This window comes from Myotis davidii, unplaced genomic scaffold (assembly GCF_000327345.1).
Source record: "Myotis davidii unplaced genomic scaffold, ASM32734v1 scaffold570, whole genome shotgun sequence".
NCBI lineage: Eukaryota > Metazoa > Chordata > Mammalia > Chiroptera > Vespertilionidae > Myotis > Myotis davidii.
In genome coordinates this window covers 1,796,312-1,811,237 of record NW_006283631.1, presented here as the reverse complement: position 1 = coordinate 1,811,237, position 14,926 = coordinate 1,796,312, and positions in this window count along the sequence as shown.

Genomic DNA, 14,926 nt, shown 5'->3' with positions numbered 1-14,926 from the left:
AATTTGTACATCTTAATTCCTTCACCTTTACAACCCAGCTCCTCACCCACCTTCTGTCTGGCAACCCTCCGTTTGTCCTCTGTATCTATGAGTTTGTTTCTGTTTTGTTTGTTCATTTGTTTTGTTCTTCAGATTCCACATGTGAACGGGGCGGGATCTCAGGGAGTCATAAGGGTGGAGCTAGTGGAGTTCACCAGGCTAATGCAGAAGCAGGTTTGGCCATGTAGGCAGAGGGCTCAACACAGGGACAATGGCAGCCATGCCTCCACACCTTGCCCTGAAGCAACACAACTCAGTTTCTCCCTGTATGTCTCTGGCAACCCCCCATGTAGGCGGAGGCCTCAACACAGGGACAATGGCAGCCATGCCTCCACACCTTGCCCTGAAGCAACAAATTCAGTTTTTCCCTGTATGTCTCTGTCCTGCCTCCAGAGCCCAACATGAGTGCCCGGTGTACGTTAGGGGTTTTCAAAATGCTGACACGCCGAGCTCAAAAGGTTTGCCATCACTGCCCTAGACGCTCTGTCCCGCTTCCAGAGCCCAACGTGAGTGCCCGGTGTGTGGACTCTCTGAGATGACACCTGGGTTGTAGCCGTCTTCCATCTCCCCAGACAGACAGAATCACCACTGATTTTCACAGCCAGATGTCATGTGGGCTCCTCTTCCCAGCACTGGTGTTCTAAGCTGGGGAGCCCAGCATGGGACTGAGACCCCTCGTACCTCAGGAGGGACCTCTGCAACAGAGAAATCCTTCTGGGTGCTCATCCACCACACGTGGGTGTCTTTGTCCCTCCTACCAGCCTCCACATGACTTCTTTATATCCTTACTTATAGGACTTCTGTTCAGCTAGTCTTCAGATGGTTATCCAGGTTGATTGTTTTATAATTTAGTAACTTCGATGTGGTCATGAGAAGAGATGACTACAGTGTCCACTTATTCTACCATCTTGACCACAACTCTCTCCAATGTAATGCTGTTTGTAGGTGGGGACTTTGGGAGGTGATAAGGTCATAGTGGTAGGGCCTTCATAAGTGAGATTAGTGCCTTTATAAAAGAGGCCTCAGCCCAGCCAGTGGTGCTCAGTGGTGAGCATTGACCTGTGAATCAGGAGACCAAGTTTTAAATAAATATATAAATAAATAAATAGGCCTCAGAGAATTCTCTCACACCTTCTGCTACATGAGGACACAGCAAGAAGGTGGCCATGTATAAAACACTGAATCTGCCCAAGCCGATTTGCTCAGTGAATAGAGTGTAGGCCTGTGGACTGAAGTGTCTCAGGTTCAATTCTGGTCAGGGGCATATGCCCAGGTTGCAGGCTTGATCCCCAGCAGGGGACGTGCAAGAGGCAACCGATCAAGGATTCTCTCTTACCATTGATGTTTCAATCTCTCTCTCCCTCTCCCTTCTTCTCTGAAATAAATTTTTAAAAAAAACGCTGAATCTGCTGACACTTTGATCTTGGACCTCCTATAAGCCACCCCGTCTATAGTGGTCTGTTATGGCCACCCAAACTGACTAAGACAGAAATCAACCAATTAAAGCAGGCTCTTTATAGTAGAACCTGGACATTAATATTTTTTAAAGCTCCCCAGGTGACCCAATGTACAGCCAAGTTTAAGAATCACTGAGCCATTTGAACTGCCACCCCTAGTCCAGCAGAGGTCCTTGAGTGGAAACAGACAAAAGACCCAAAGAGCAGCCAAGAGCATATTTTGACCCTGAAGTTGAGCATCTGAAGTTGAGCAATATTAAGAGGGCTGCCCAATCCCAAAGGGGGAAGAAGAAGGTTACGGTTGGAATAAAGTAAGAAATGCCCAAGGGGGTGGGAGAAGCTCTAGTTTTTAAGGTTCAGGATCTGTTCATAAGAGGGAGTGTTGCTAAAGGTTAAGGGCACGGCCTTGAAGTCAAACAGGCCTGATTTCAAATAGAATGATGGGCTTTGTCATCCTCTTGCTGCATGACCTTAGACAAGCTGTACAACCTCTCTGCACTTTACTTGTCTCACCTCTCAAAAGAAAGATGAGCCAGCAGCTGCACTGCCATCGGTTATTAGAGATAAGGATTACCAATAAAAATTTGACATGATAGACCCAGCTTCCAACGGATTGGCTTACTGGATATATTTATAAATGCAAAATAATAAGACATAAATTAAAATACAAAACCTGGTCATTTTTACCTGTAATCACTAAAAGGTGATGGCTCATGGACACTAACAGTAGATTATCAAGGCTTAAATAAAGTAGTACCACCTATAAGGTTATCAGTCCTTGATCTGGTTTCAACACAGCAAAAAATACAAGTGAGTGGAGATTGGTACTCAGTGGTTGATCTTGCATATGATTTTCTCTTGATCGCAACCTCAGAATAGAGCCAACCACAGCTTGCCTTCATTTGGGAAGGATCCCAATTTACTTTTACTGCATTGTCACGGGGTTGTTTAAATTCACCAGCTTACTGCCATAATTTGGTTTGCACTACATTGATGATGTCATGATACTATCAGAGACTGAGAAACAAGCCAGGATGACTTACATGCAGTGGTAACACACATGCCTAACAGAGGCTGGTTGGCAAATCCAGCTAAGATCCCAGACCCAACCCAAACATGACATTCTCAGGAGTAACCCCTGACATTCCATGGAGAACTGAAAATAAACACTCGTGATTACTTCCGCAGGAACTAAGTGAGCAGCACAGCATCTGTTGGGTTGTTTGAATTAAAGGACATGTATTCCACACCTGGAAGTATTGCTTGCTCCTACAGTATAACTACCTGAGAGAAAGAGGTATTTAAACGGGAGTCTTAACAACAGCAAAACTATGGATCGATCAATATTGGATTCTTACGATACATACTCAGATGTGATTTTGTAAATATCTGCAACTCATACTTAACACAGACTGGAGCTTATGGCAACATCCTCGTGAATGCTGCCCACTGTCATCTGAAGTGCAAAATTGTAGATGGAGCAGTATGGTACCTGTCATTTGAGACACAATTATTGGCTTGGTATTCTGGGCATTAATTAAAACTGCCTCTGCAACTGACAGACATAAACTAATCTGAAAACTGAAATATGCATACTATCTTAGATGATGTCGGAGACACCTGGGTGCCTAGCAAAGGGCAATTGTAGGGCAGGAGCCTGTGCTCAGAAGAGCTGTGTGATAGAATGAAAATGGTTCATTCAAGAGCATGCTACTGGAAGAATCAAGGAAGTTTTCATCATATTCATGAGCAGGTAGCCTCATGTCTGATAGCCTCCATCTTGGACCTGCCAGATCCTACCGACACATGAGTAGTGTCCTATGAACTGCTCTGATTGACCAATGGAAAGCTGCTTGGTTCGAGGATGGCAGTTCCAACGTGGATGGGCAGCATCCTGTTTGGAAGGCTGCGCAGTGTGACCAACTGATGGGGAAAGTCTAGTTGAAGAAGGTGAGAGCAAACCAGCTCAGTGGGCTGGACGGTGGGTTTTCCTTGCCGTGCTGGAGGAATCGAACAACAGTCAGAGTCCCGAGGTCGGGAGAATTCCGACTCTTGGACAGTGGCCAATAGCTTTGCCAGATGGTCAGGCAGAAAGTCAATGGAAAATGGGTTATTAAGAGGATATCCCTATGGGAAAAAGCCCTGTGGAAATCACAATGGGAATTTAAGGGGTGCAGTAAATAGGACACCTCAATGCCCATCAGAAGAACCTCTTTTCCAGACTGGAAGGTGATTGGAGCCAGTGAGGGCATACTTGGGAGCACTCACTTGAGGTGTTTGACTGGGTCCATGAAATGAGTGGATCTGGGGAAGCTGCAGCAACGCAGACATGGGATGATCATTCCAGAATGGTTCTATCTGCTGGCAAAAAAAGATGAGACAGCAGATGGCTGTGGGGCAGACTGCCAGGGAGAAGACCCCCATATTGGCATGTAGACTGTACTGGGCTGCTGCCAGGAGCCCTGGGAGGCTATAAGTGGGTCTTGACAGAAATAGACACTTCCTTGGACTGAGCTTTCATAGCCAGTGATAATGCAAATGCTCAAAACACTAAGAAAGACTTCAGAAGAAAATGCGTTACCTATTTGGACTGCTGAGTTACATTTCTTCAGAGTAGGAAACACACTTTACAGCCCATAGTGTCCAAAAGTGGGCAAAGATATATCACACCAAATGGACATATCATGTAGCTTACCAACCTCAGCATAGTGGTTTGATAGAGAACTTGCAGGGGCCATTGAAACATTTACCATCTGACATTGGGAGAGATATAGTACAGGCATGAAGAGCTACATGCATTCATGAGTGTGTGCTCATATTCTATGTAGAGGGGCCCAAGGAGAGTGCCCCACTCAGTAGATTCCTCTGCTTTTCTGGAGGAGAGGGGATGTTAGAAGGGAGGGGGAGGGGGAATGCTAGTATTACTTTACAATCATTCCCCAGGTCACCTCAGCTTTGTTTTTCCTAATCGACACAGTGGTTCTGGGACCAGGGCTGCAACTGTGAGTCCTGGAAGCAGGATGAAGCAGGGATGATCCCTAAGCAAGAAATTCTAACTGTGGCTTTAAATCTATGGGGCTGCATGTGCCTTCACTTCATCTGGCAAAATCAGGTTGACAGAGAATGCAGCTGTCCTGCCCAGTAGTTGAGATAGCCCACTAGTTTGGTGCCTGTGTAACCCTACTCTACCGGAATGGGAGTGGACTGAGGAGGAGGCATTTGTAGACTGATAATTGCTGCCAGCCATCTGGACCAGCACAGTGGCTGAACCTAAGATTCCTCCAAAAGGTGGAAAAGTTTGGGTAACAGTCAATGACCAATGGAGAGAAGGAGAAACCCTCCCAGGGGTAATGGAATGAATAAATGAATTATGCAAAGGAAGAAATCCAATTATGCGTTGGCACCTCTAGAGGGGCTCTGAGCAACAGAAAGATAGTCTCTTAGCAGGATTATATCAGACACTTGCAGGGGTAAAGTTATATGTTTGCCAAGACCTCCTCTGCTTTTGGAATCTAACAAGGTCAAGTGGAAATCTGCAAACTTCAGTGGCATTGCTCTGGGAGACATTTTAGTCATGTGACGTAATAATGAACTAAGCCAATTTTTAATGACTGAGTGGAATATTCCAGGATCTTTTGTCTCTTATTTTTTGGGTTACATCTACTACAAAGGATATCATTAAGTTGGGAATTTCTGGAAAATACTATCCACTGAGCTATTGGACCATGTAATGTACAGCTTCTGGCCACTGCTTACTGTGTAACAATAAACCTTGATGTTCAAATGCTTATAAATGTCTCCAGTTATAATGGAGCAGAGGCACGCCCAGTATGTCACAGCATACTGTGCACAAATACATATTCCCCTTGTTTTTGTGGGTGGAGAGCTATTAAACAGAATAGGAAAAGACAATGAGTTTCTGATGGGAATAAGGAAGTGGTCATTATGTGGTGGATTTGAGTTCCCCTGGAGAATGACCCCATCCGAGATGAAGAAGGCTATGGGCGGCCTGATGGCAAACTCAGACTAAACTACAGAAGGCGTGACTACCGCTCATCTCACCCTAGAATGGGGGTTACAACAAAACATGTATCCTGACTACACCTAAGCCATTAGTACACAATCACAACTACATCCATAGTGGATTCAACAACACTGACCCACAAAACAGGAAAGGGCCTTAGGAGAGATGGGTACCAGTGCAGGCATCATGGGACGAGCCTCATTTGCTTCTAATGAGGAGCAGTATTCCGAAGACGACAATAGTTTTCTTATTACTAGCAGGGAAGATGCCTAAAGTCACCCAAGTCGGTGACAAAAGTCATCCAAGTCACTAATACTTAAAGACATTTTAATTGAATGCCCAAGGCCACTTCAGAATAAAAATCCCACTTTTCACTGGGCAAGTAGCCAAAAAAAATGTACCCTGTAAATTTATAAAATCAGTATCCAATTGAACTCATCTATTGTTTTTAGATTCTGTGTCATGAACATTCTTTATAAATTCTTAAACATATTTGTTTTTTTAAGGATCACAATTTTAGGTCAGAAACACTGACATTCCATGTCGATCTGGCAAGACTCCATTCATGAATTTTCAACTCCCACTCCGGAGATGCTCTTCCATGGGCCTAGGAGCCCAAAAGGGTCATCCTAAACTAGGTTTAGATGCCTGTTCCTGTGCCTCTAGTTCAGAACACCCCAGCTAATCTTTCCCCCCTCCCCCTCGTCCCTGAAACTGCTGCTTAAACTACAAAGTTTTACTGATTGGGAGGAGGACAGAAAGCCAGAAAGTGTGCCAGACCATGAAGCAAATGGTAAACAATGAAATATTCATGGTGCCAAAAAGAGCCCGAGGGAGTCACAGAGGCTCCCATGACTCAGAAGCTTTGTGGTTTTACAAAGTTGCTCAGCCATCCGTCCAAGGCTAAAACCCAAATACCGTGCACAAACTCCAACTCTGAGGGATGCCGGGTCTTATACACAATAAAGAAAAAAGTGAAATTTCTGGTTTTAAAATGTTTATTGTCACTTTTATTGTTTAGGACCTAAATAGGCAGGGAAATATAAAAATTATTTAGATTTAAAAATAAATGCTTAAAAAATTCAAACTCAGAGCTTCATACTCTAAGGCAAAGCCTCCAATATGTTTTCATTGTTTATTTTTTTGTTGTTTGTTTGTTTGTTTGTTTTCGTTGTTTAGATGCTCATCGGCTTCTGAGGGGGGAAAAAAGAGAAAATATACAGATTTAAACTTTTGGAAAGTATACTTTGAAAGAATTTTAAAATACATTCTTTGGGGATTTTAAGTAGCTGGGTTGAGAATAAAACACTGTCACATTTAGCTTCTGGTGGAGAGATTTGAAAAGCACTCTTATTTCTTTAGGACGTTCAAAGCCAAATAATTTGAGGCAAATGCTTAAGTATCTGGCAATCCCAGCTCTTTCATTATTTTGGTCTCATCTCAGAGAGATGCAAACATACATCGGAGAATCGCCTCAACTTTTCCATTGTTTATGTGTCCATGCTCAAGCAAATAGAAAAAGTCACGGGCGAAAATGAAAGTAGTCTGATTTATTGGGGTGGATGGAGGGTTTATGGGTAATTTTTTTCTTCTGATTTATGTTAACACTGCTACTATTACCATGATTTCATAACCACATTTCACAACAATTCCCTGCACGATGCTTCTTCCTCCGGAGCCAAAAAGATCCAACGTTGTGCAAAAACAGTGGTGGAGCAAGTAGGTTCTTGCCTGGGTTTGTGTGGATTTCCCCTAGAGACCAAATGAGAGCCCAGAACTCTGAGGGATCTTAGAATGAAAATAAAGCCTCTCTGCAAAACCCAAGTACCTGTACAGATACATAAGTCATAAATTAAAGGAGCTGATGAACCATCCCATCTCAAATGTAGCTGCACATAGAATCACCTAGAAAGTTTGTAAAATACAGCTGCTCAGACTCCTAGGCATTGTGGTTCAGTAGCTCTGGGGAAGGAACCAAACATCTGTCTTTTTCAGATCTCCATAGTTTGTAATCAGGAATGGGAACATCTGTCCTGAACAGAATAGACCAGTTCCTAAGGCAGGGTGGGACAGTTAACTTTCCATCTTATATCCAAATGCATGTTTCGACTCTTTTTTTTTTAGCCTGTAGCTATGTTATTATAATAAAACAGTTTCATTTACAATCCTATATGCATATGACTGGCAATCATATACACATTGAAATGTGTCCTTGCCACAAATGTTTCCCTTCTCTGCTCCTTCCACATGCCTTTTCAACCCTGCCCATTTGACAGCCAAATGCAATGTCTCTCGGGACACGGGTCTTCAAACCAAGCTGGGCGTCAAAATCACCTGAGAATATATAAGAGTTCCTGGCCCCTCCCTAGGGAGATTTAATTCACAACATCCAGGTGGCATCAGGGAAAATTAAGCAACTCTCCATCAACCAAGGACACCGTAGAGCAGTGATGGTGAACCTATGACACGCGTGTCAGAGGTGACACATGAACTCATTATTTTGGTTGATTTTTCTTTGTTCAATGGCATTTAAATATATAAAATAAATACCAAAAAATGTAAGTCTTTATTTTACTATGGTTGCAAATACCAAAAAATTTCTATATGTGACATGGCACCAGAGTTAAGTTAGGGTTTTTCAAAATGCTGACACGCCGAGCTCAAAAGGTTGGCCGTCACTGCCATGGAGTCTGGGGATGTGGGACAGATCTGGCCACAGTTGGTCAAGGGGAGGAGGGAGCACGTTGGAGGCCACCACAGACCAACTCCCCTATCGTTTACCCTTTCACAGACTCCCAAGTTATAAAATACAGTAAACTCAGTTGCCTTTCCGCCATTTTGGCCTTTGAGACTATTTTCTAATAAATAATATATGCAGAAGCTATGGCATTAAAACTGATGCCGAGCGGATGCTCCAGTTTCCAGCTCCTGCAGTGCCCACTGAAGGCCTGGCAGGTGCCCATGAGGGTCAACTGCTCACTAAAAGCCCAACAAACCTCCCGGTTTTTATTTTGAGCCCCTCTTCTGAGGGTGCCGGAACACATCACTGATTCGGGGCCTCGGGGGTTTTCTGGCAATTCAACAAGAATGTGTTTTTTTAAAAACTTTGAGGCTAGGCCTCTGAATGAACGGTTCTAGAAAAGTGGGAAACTTCGTTAAAAATAATAGAATCAGTTCTAGAAATGGTCAGGCTGGAGTAAGAGATGATGAGTCTAGAAGAAAAATCAGTTAGGAAAAAGTCCAGGATAGTTTTTCAAAATCCCAGAGAATCTGGGCACATTGGGTAGGAAAGGGTTTTGAGTATTTAAAGAGCTAGTGAAACTGTTCCCAATCTTAAGAAGCTATAAACACGTCACAGGACAGTATCAAAGCTTAGAAGAACTTCTTCATGCCAAAAATTTTGAAGACATTTTTTACTCACTCAGACATATTGACATCCATATTGATACACTCAAACAGGACTCAGGAAACAATATGTATGAAGGCAACACTTCCAATGACATTGGCTTTTGCTTTTTGAAATGAAGATTTCTCCCTCGTCTTTAAGCCATATATCCTGGTGCCCAGTAACATCTTTTCCTTCACATCCACTCGCTTGGTTTAATTTTTTAAAGTGCCTTTCTCCATGAATTCCCAAATAAATTATTTAACCCTCTAAAAATGTTTTAAACATCAGCCCAGCCAACACTGATATAAGTGAACCCAGAGGAATTGACAATGCAAAATGAAAGCTTTTTTCTTAAATGGAGCTACAGAAAAACAAGGAGAAGTGGACAGAAGAATAACCTGAACGGTCCATTTCCAAGGAGGGGAAAGGAGTGTAAGACAAATTGAAGCATGATGACATTTTCCTAGATTTCTCCTTCTCTACCCAGAGGCAAGCATTAGCACATCCAGCACCTATTACTACAAATGGGCAAGTGTCACATAGACCAGCATTAGGGCACTTTGTCAAAAAAGGAAATATGGCGACAGGCTGAAGTAAATATTTACTGTGATTGGGTTAACATATAAGATTGAATTAAAGAAACTTGGAGCCACAAAAGGCATCCACAGGCAAAACCTTCACCAAGTTTCATTTTGTGTCAAATGACCAAAGACACACATAACAAATGAACTGTGATTTTTCTCAGGTTCGCGAAGCAAGAATGAAGATTTTCGGACTCTGACTCTGACGCTAAAATAAATGCAGAAATGGGGACAGCTTTGGCCTAAAAGGGGGCTATGTACTGGGTGCATTTCCAACCTGGATTTTAAAAAATTCTGCCGGAGGATGAGCGATGAACTGTTTAAACCTGTCTCGCTGCAGCTGGATGCTGAAGGAACAGACAGACACAGAAAAGAGAAGTGAGCGTGGGCGAAGCTACGAGCTGGGATCTGTTCCCACAAGAAATGTTTGTATCTTCATTAAATCAGAGACTCCAGCCAAAGAAATGGCTCCAGGGACTAGCAATCGGGAATCTTTTTAATGCTTAACTTGTAATGAGCTACTCAAGAAATAAAGTTGATGCAGGAAAAGAGCCTGCCTCATTTTCTCACCCACAGACCCCAGCCCCCTGGTTTCAGAGTGAGAAGGAATCTTGTCAGTGAAGATACCAGCCTAGAATATAACTACCCTCCATAACTGCTTTTAGTTAGAGTTTAATTTCAGACTGTCCTTTGTGGTTACTTTAGGTCTCTGAGTTTGCAAGACCCCATGCAGACCTTCCCTGAGCTTGTCAGCTTAGCATGTGGCTCCTGTTCGTCCACACTGGCTATGTGAGCCTGAGCAAGTCATTTAATTCTCTTTCCTTCAGTTCGCTCATCTGTAAAATGTGCCTGTCCCATGGAGTTGTTCTGAGGATTAGATGCGTTAATACATGTGAACCTCTGGCAAATAGCGTGTGTTCAGAAGTGACCCCAGCCCCCTGGTTTCAGAGTGAGAAGGAACCTGGTCATTCAAGGACTCCAACGCCTCCATCTTATTATTTTATCCCCGAGAAAACGGAGGCTCAGGTCATTTTTTCTAAACTTCCCATCTCCCCTCAAGGCCCCAGCCTGGTCACTTGCTCAGAACCCTCAGTTGCCTCTGGTCTTTAACCCTCTTAGACACAATGTTTTTGATCAGTGAAATCCTTAGGTCAAATGAACAAGCTGCCAAAAGCCACTTACTTCCCTTTATACACAGGTGTGCATATGTATAAAGCACAAAAACTCGCCCAGGAAGGACAAAAGCAAGAACAGATTCCTCACCCAAAGAGCAAAATGACAAGCAGTTACTTTTACATAGCATGTCAAAACAATGGAGTTATTGTAAAAGCACTTGCTTGGAGATCCCTGCTACACAGAAATGTGAGCGTGGAATACAGGTAAGATGGGCAAGGCAAATAAAAAAAATTCTATTTTCTTGCAATGGAGAAATCTGACAAATGTTAGCATTGATAAGTTATGTTACTAGTATGTACTCTTGATATGATGTGATGAAATTGGCACTTTACTTCTGTGTTTCCCCCCACACATACACCAAAAAAAAAATGCATAACTCAGTCAAATCGTGACAAAAACATCAGACAAAGCCCAATGGAGCGACATCCTACAAAGTCACTGGCCAGTTCTCCTGGAAAGTGTCCAGGCCATCAAAAGTGAGGGAAGTCTGAGAAACTGCCCCAGCAAAGGGAGCCCAAGGAGACATGAGGACTAAATGAAATGTGGCATCCTGGAGCAGAAAGCAGCCTCAGATAAAAACTGAGCAAATCTGAATAGAATATGGACTGTAATAATAGTGCATCACTATTCGTCCATTATTTGTAACAAATGTACCATACCAAGGTAAAACATTCAGTATAGGAAAACCCAGGTGCAGAGTAGCTAACTCTCTATACTAGTGTTTGTAGGTTTTCTGTAAATCTAAAACTGTTCTGAAGTAAAAAGTGTATTTTAACATACACTTTTGGTACAATTCCCATTGGTTTTGAAGTCAGAGAGATCAGCTTATAATCCAGTTTCTGCTTAACGACCTTATAACCCTGGATGACTCTTGCCTTCATGTTCTTCGTCTCTAAGTGGTGTGGAAACCGAAGGGGATCCAGATATGTCATTCCATATAGGGCACTTTGGCATAGGATTATTTTGATTATTTTAAGCTAAAGGCAACTGAGAAATAGCAGGCACGAAAGAGCCCCCTGTCCTACCGTGTATGCCTAAAGCAGAACATGGATTTCCCTTCATAAAGGTGACACAGATTTCCACATGCAAAGGTGTTCCCCTCTCCCATACCAGGAAGAGAAGTGGCTTGATCCCTGTAGAGGGCACCTGGCGCTGGAATCAGCGTAACAAATCTTACTAACAACCCTCATCCACTCTGCATTTCCTAGCCAACTTCCTCCAATTTATCTTCCCTGGGAGCCCCACCTCTCTTGTCTTTTGTCTAATCACTTCTCCACATTTTTTTTTTTTTTGCCTTTTGTTAAAATTACATCTATGCCCTAAATCTAACCCCTTCTTCAGGTTTTCGCTTCTTTTCTGTAAATCCCTCATGCACACAAATATATTGATAAAACCTGCCTGCCTTTTCTTCTGATAATATCTCATCAGTTTAAATCACAGGCTGCAGTTAAAGAACCTCAGAGGGTAGAGAAACAGCCCCCCTAACAAAGTCCAGTGAGATCATACAAACCGTACGTGGCCTTGTAGCTAAGAGCATAGGAAACTTCAAGTGATTTCTTATTCGTATGACTGCGGTATGTACCTTCTTTAGAATTCAGTTTCCTCATTTGTAATTTAGAGGTAATAATACCTTTATCTCAACATGATGCTGTAAATAATAGATGAGATGATGCTGACGCAAAATTCCCAACACAGTTCAGGACATGCGAGCCGTTGTCGTACATTGTCCCTGTGCATAGTGACCCTCCTTTCCCTTGGCTTCCCTGGTAGAGGCACCACAGGGGTCTATCTGGACCCCAGCTTTGTGAGTGTAAAACCCACATTTCATCCATCCAGTTAGGTGTGACCAGGGCGAGGGAGACTGAGTCATTTTAGCCAAACAAGAAATTCGCGCATGAAGCAGCAGGCTGATGCATTACCTTTGTTGGGAAATGTAATGGTCAAAGATGCTGTGTCTGGCTGTGAGGCTGGGTCCTCCCAGTTGGAACCCTCTCAGGAAACCATCTCAGCTCAAACCATCTTATGGTCCCAATGGAATGTGAAACCAACTCTTGGTAATTTATGCTCCTGGTCCACTGCTATGAGCGAAATTGCACCCCCTGAAAATTTACGTTTATTCCTAATCCTCAGTACCTCCAAGGACTGTGACTGCATTGGAATGGGAGGCCTTGAAAGAGGTAATTAGGGTAAAATGAAGTCATTAGAATGGACTCTGTTCCAACATGACTGGTGGTTATATAAGAAGATTAGAACACAAACACAGAGGAAAAGACCACATGAAACCCAGAGAGGAGAAGATCATCTGCAAGTCAAGGAAGGAGGCCTAGGAAGAAACCAACCCTGCTGATGACTTGATCTTGGACTTCTAGCTTACAGAACCATGAGAGAATACAGGTCTGTTGTTTAAAGTTTAAACTTTAAACCACCCAGTCTCTGGTAGTTTGTTATGCATGGCAACCCTAGCAATACAACCTCAATCTGAAGAAATGCCTAGAAAACCTGGGACAAATTCTCCCTCCTATCTAATTCTCTTTTTCAACTCTCCTGAACTGTAATTACAACTCATATTTATACAATTTATTTGCATAAATATTTTGTATAAATTTATTTGTATAAATATACTTACTTGTGGAAATATATTCAAGCAGATCATCAAAATCCCTTGCTGAAATTAAGAAAATTAGTCTGGAGTTTAGCAAACTTTACCAAGGTTTCTCTATAAAAACTGATTTTGTGGGTAAAAAACGTATTTGGGACATACCACATACTATATCTTCTCTTGGAAGTTCCCAGTGTAACATTGACATATTAAAGTTCTGAGAAGTCAATTCATAAAGAATGTATTTCAACATTATCTAATCCGGCATTTGCAGAAGTTATCTGGCATGGAATTCTTTCTTAGAGAAACATTGCCCTGGTCCAATGCTTTCCACTTACCAATCGTCACTTAAATGTGTTATTTCATCAGAAGTCAGTTAATATCACCCTTTTTATTTCCATGGTTCCTGTTTTTCAGGGTGACATTTTGTGGCTGTCTTCCCAGATTCGCAAACTTCTAGCCTTTTACTCACACACCATGGAAAGATAAAATTCTCCCAGGAAAGTAAGGCAAAAGGGAAAATGGAAACCACTTGAGTTAGTATCGTTATCTAGTCACATGAGATACAAAAGTTTTAACGGGGACCTAGGGAAGACAAAATTACAAGAGAACGCAGGAAACTCCTACTTGATGAAATGTACTTGTTAGAAGGTCATCTTTTTTGAGACTGGGGATCTGAGGATCTAATCGCAGCTGATAGTTTTAATAGCCAGATAAATAAGATAACCAGTGGGGGAGCTATTTATTACCCATGTGATGTCTGTAGGGGTCTTTCTAGAAATTTAAATGTATCCTACCTGTAGCCATCTTTCATTTGACTTTTGTCTTGATGATAAAAGTTAACTCAATGAATTAAAAGCTGTAATTACTTATAATTGCTTTGTGTCTTGCTTCTTGGCCAACTGATGAATAGAACAATTATTCCTTTTTGGCCTGCTCCTCACCTTCATCTCTTTTAAGGTCCTGATGATTCTGCACCTTGGGAGACAGCGGCTTCTGAAGAAAAACATGACCAGCTTGAGAGCGAATATAAAAATTCATTTTCTAAAATGAGTGAGCTAGGATGTAACTTACAAACTTGCTAAATTGGAATTGCAAATAGGATTAGAGAAGCTGCCCAGAATTTTAGAGTTGAAAGAGAACATGATGACTATCTCAGGTCACACTCACCCCCCTCCCATTTTTTTGTATTAATAGAAGAGACTTGGGACCAGACTAAAAGGGAGGCTGAGTGGTACCCAGCAAGAGCAGGCACCGTCATGGAGAGCTGGCTTCCAACTCAGGCGAGGCAGCTTCCCATCTGGGGGACCCTGGGCCTTCAATCAACCCCTCTACAAACCAGTTTCTCCCCCATAAGTGCAATCGTTGCTGCTGTGCCCGCCTTCTGGTTTTGGGGAGTTAAGGAAGATCAAGTGAATTTGTAACTGGGTGACATCTACATGGGAGATTGCAAACTGGTGGCCTGACATTTTTTGATGTATTTTTTGTAAACCGTATTTTACCGTATTTGCCGGCGTATAAGACGACCCCCTAACATTTCCACTCAAAATACAGAGTTTGTTATATACTCGCCGTATAAGACTACCCCCTCTTCCGCACACCTTCCACACACCAAATAAAAGGTAAAACAATATCAGATTTGATTTTAACATTTTAATTTAT